This window comes from Danio rerio, chromosome 23, assembly GCF_049306965.1.
Source record: "Danio rerio strain Tuebingen ecotype United States chromosome 23, GRCz12tu, whole genome shotgun sequence".
Taxonomy (NCBI): Eukaryota; Metazoa; Chordata; class Actinopteri; order Cypriniformes; family Danionidae; genus Danio; species Danio rerio.
In genome coordinates, this window is record NC_133198.1 from 20,449,971 (window position 1) to 20,454,688 (window position 4,718).

Below are 4,718 nucleotides of genomic sequence, written 5' to 3' on the forward strand. Positions count from 1 at the left end.
TTACTTGTGTAAGCTCAATGTTTTTGTGTTCTTTTGAGAATAGTTTCTGAAATTTGGAAACAAATTGCTTGTTTCCTTTTGTGTTGGATTGATTGAATCATTTAGGACCTTTTCTGAGTGGCTCATATGGACCAAGATGTTGCACAATGAAATGAATGTACAATGGTGATAAAGCTTTATCATATAAAGACCAGACCCTGAATGTTACATCCAACAGGGGACTGATTTGACCAAAAGATTTCTATTATCTTGAATATTTATGGCATAATGTACATTAAAGGTAAAATTCACCTAAAAATGAAATCTGACATTATTTATTCTCCTTTAACTTGTTCTAAACATATGAGCGTTTCTTTCTTCTGTTGTACACAAAAGACGATATTTTGAAGAATGTTACTTGCTTGAAGCCATTGACTTTCATAGTAAATTTCTTTCCTACTATAGAAGTCAATGGGTGCCAGCATTGTTCAAAATATCTTCTTTTGTGTTCAACCAAATATGTTTAAAACCATACAAGGGAGAATAAATGGTGAGGTCATTTTCATTTTTGGGTGAACTGACCCTTTAAATAAAAAACTAAAGCATATTTTTAAGTGTAATTGTTGAAAGGGTCACAAAACTACTCCTGTTCCTCAGCGGTCACTGCTTTGAGGAGTAAAATAAAATGTTACTGTTGAGTTACTTTAAAGAAATGAAGGAATAGCAATAGAAAGGCTTTGAATGCTTTTTCAATGTGCAGTCAAATATGCAACACATTTCCACTGTTCACACAGGCCTATGTATGAAAGAAAAGATCATAGCAGATTAGCAAACAGAGAAAGAGACACTTGAATAATTATCGTTTCACTGTTTCATTGCAAGGGACTCAATTGTATTTTTCCAGTATTTAAAATCATAGATATATATGTGTTCACAAAAATAATTTGTGATTTAAATATTATTTTATACATAGATAGCACTGTGTGTAATGCATACATATATATATTGTAGAGAATACTTTTATATTTATTGATTTTTATTTGATTTGATTAGAGGTTAGAATCTGAAATGCTTATATGATCATTGCTTATGTATTTTGTTTGTGTTCCGGCTGATGCAGCTTTACAGAATTGTCATCTCTTGTGTCTGTTGCTGTTTAATTTAATGTCTTTAATTTGAATTTTGACTGTTCTGCATAACTGGATTATGATTGTGGGGTTTTCTCCATCATCACAGCTGACAATATCCTACAATAGAGTAGCGATGAAGAAACTTTGCATATTTATTACGCTCCTGGCATTCCTTATCAAACTTATCTCATGTACCAATAGGAAATATAATAGATGAGCTGTGAATTTATCCTGGGTTGAGGACGAAGGATACGTTTGGCAGAAAACAGAATCCATATCCCATTCATATTTTAGACACAATTGTCACATGAAATAGTGAAACTATTTAAATGCAGTATTCTGTATTTGTAGGCAAATTTTGCTGAAATAAAAAAAGTATATTTTATCAAAGGAAATATATTTTGTGGTTTTATGTGCGAGATGTGTTTGAATTACATTGATAGTCACCAGTAGAGGACAGCAGAGTGCTTTTCCCCAATAAATAAATAAATAATATAGGTTAATTTAGCGCGATGCACCTGCCATTTTCATTCATTCATTTTCTTTTCGGCTTAGTCCCTTTATTAATCTGGGTTCACCGCCGCGGAATGTACCGCCAACTTATCCAGCAAATGTTTTATACAGTGGATGCCCTTCCATCACTGTGAAACGTCCACGCACTCTCATTTACACTCATACACAAACAATTTAGCCTACCTAATTCACATGTACCGCATGTAGTTAGACTTTGGGGAAAACCGGAGCACCCATAAGAAAAGTCACACGGGAAGAACATGCAAACTCCACACAGAAACGCCAACTGACCCAGCGACCTTCGACTGAGGCGATTGTGCTCCCCACTGCACCACCGTGCAGCACACCTGCCATTTTACAAATGTAGTTTTAATGTTTTTACTGTTGTCCAAATGTTTTAAATTGGACATTGAATCAAAATGGAGCGAATGCTAATTATAAACAAATTATACATTATTATTTTTTATTATTATTTTATTTTATTGAATAACATCAAGAAATGCAAAGAAAATGTCAAAGACAAGGGGGGAGATATGAACAATATCACAGGAATACATTGATATACGCTGGCGTGTACAGCTTTTTGATTTTTTGAGGGTAATAGGGACACTATAATTCTTCACTTCATTTTTTTATGCAATAAAGCTTAATTTGCTGTGTCTGTGGCGACCCCAGATTAATAAAGGGACTTAGTCGAAAAGAAAATTAATGAATGATACTTAAAACAAAGTGTGAGTAAATGTATACATTTAAATATCTATATTTAAACTTGATATTTGTTAAGTAAATCATAAATATTATTTTTTGGTTCCATTTCCAAACTAAATGATCAACTAATAAAATTTCAAGAAAACTGAATAGCTTGTTGAATCTTGAGACGTGGGGAAAAAATAAATAAATAAATCCCTAAATCAAAGTAAAGATGAGGAAAATTGAGTCAATGTTGTGAGTAAGGGGTGGCACGGTGGTTCAGTGGTTACACTGTTGCCTCACAACAAGAAGGTCTCTGGTTTGAGTCCCAGCTGGGCCATGGAGTTGCTGCGTAAAACTTATGCCAGGATAGTTGGCGGTTCTTTCTGCTGTGGCGACCTCTAAAATAGAGATTAAACCGAAGGAAAATGAATGAATGAATGTTATGAGTAAAACGTCTAAATTTTATTCTATATGAAGAAAGTAATTAATATGAAGTTAATAATACTCAAATTCCGGTGTTTGTAAGCATGTTTTCCAGGCATTTAAAGATTTTATCAGGGATTTTGTAATTAATTAATTTACACCTTAAACATTCATTCAACAAAATGTAATATTTAAAATGGATTTTATATTTTTGAAAGTATCAAATTTAGAATTTGTTTTAAGTGCATTAGAAAACTAAATATATCCAAGAATTTACAGTATTGGTAAAAGAGATGACCTACTGTACTTTCTCTATCTAGTGATTATAAAGTGCACCAACAATGGACACTTAATAAGGCTACAGTAGAGGATTAGTGAATAGCAATAAAGACACTGATAGATCACATGACAATATGGTGGATGTAGTTTGTCTAGAATAACCTACAATGTAGTATGTCCACAACAATTGTTAAATGATTTCCATTCAAACACTCACATCTGTTCTTTGTAAATGTATGGAGCACTGTGTAAGGCAGGGGTGTCCTAACTCGGTCCTGGAGGGCTGCTGTCCTGCTACGTTTAGCTCCAACTTGCTTCAACACTCCTGTCCGGAGGTTTAGTCTATCTAGTAAGAGCTTGATTAGCTGGTTTAGTTGTGTTTGATTAGGGTTGGAGCTAAAGTCTCCAGGACAGCAGCCCTCCAGGACCGAGTGTGGACACCCCTGGTGTAAGGAATTGCTCTCTCAAGTTGAGAGGACAATAGATCCCCTGCAGTTTGCCTATAAGGCCAACTGGAGCACTATGGATGCCTTTTTTACTCTCTTAAATAAAGTTCAACATCATCTAGACAGGCCAAATACATATGTTCTACTCTTTATGGATTTCTTAGCTGCCTTTAATACTGTTCAACCTCTGTTTTAAATATAGGGGTACCTCAGGGATGTGTATTATCCCCTATTTTATTTTCTATATATTAATGAACGGCAGAGCAATAATGATGATAATCTTGATCTTATAAAATATGCCAATAATCTGACATTGATTTCCTGTCAGGAAGAAATGAACAGTTCCTTATATTTTAAATATATTAATAGTATCACAGATTGGTTTGGCAAAAGTTCTTTACCTCTCAATATTGGAAAAACAAAAGAGCTATGTCTGGGGAGTCAAACAAAAGCAGTAGATACTAGATTGTCATCATAAATAGAAAAAAATAGTAGAGCAGGTCTCAAATTTTAAGTAATAAGGCACAATTATGACTTTGCCTCAGTCTCCTCCACAAGTTGAAAGGTTTTAATGTTAGTTCAAAGACTTTAAACATGGCATATAGATCATTAATAGCGAGGGTTCTCACATATAATATTGTTTCATGGTTTGGTAACACTTAAACAGAAGAAGAAATTATCGCAAATGATCAATCAAGCAAATAAGATAACTGATTACAAACAACACTGCAGATTCTATTTGACTCCTTTATGGAAAGAACAGCAACTGCGTTCTTTAAAAATAATGCACATCCCCTTCACTCAGCTTTTGAAAGGTTACCATCAGGACGCGGGTTTAAAATTCCTTATAAAATGTCATTTATCTAATGCTATATATATTTGTTGGGGTGGTTGTCAAGAATGATGTTTTTAACTTGTGTTGGTGTCTTGATGAGTGTTGCTATTGTGTGATTGTTGTATGGTTGGATCTGCAGTTGTTGTCTTAAATCCAATGTGAAAGACAAAATTTTTCTCTGTGCCAAGCAGAACGGACAACAAAGTTAAAACAAACAAAACAAACAGCCTATACCCACCTCAGCCACACTCAAAACATTACTTTTGTTCTGCTTGTTCAAACTACTTATTTAAAACGATTTGAATCAACACAAATCTCAAGTTGTTTTTAGGACAACCTAACTGTTTTATGTTGAATCCACTTATATTTGCAGTTAACTTCGTCGATTTGTGTTGGGACAACATGAAATTGTGTGGAACT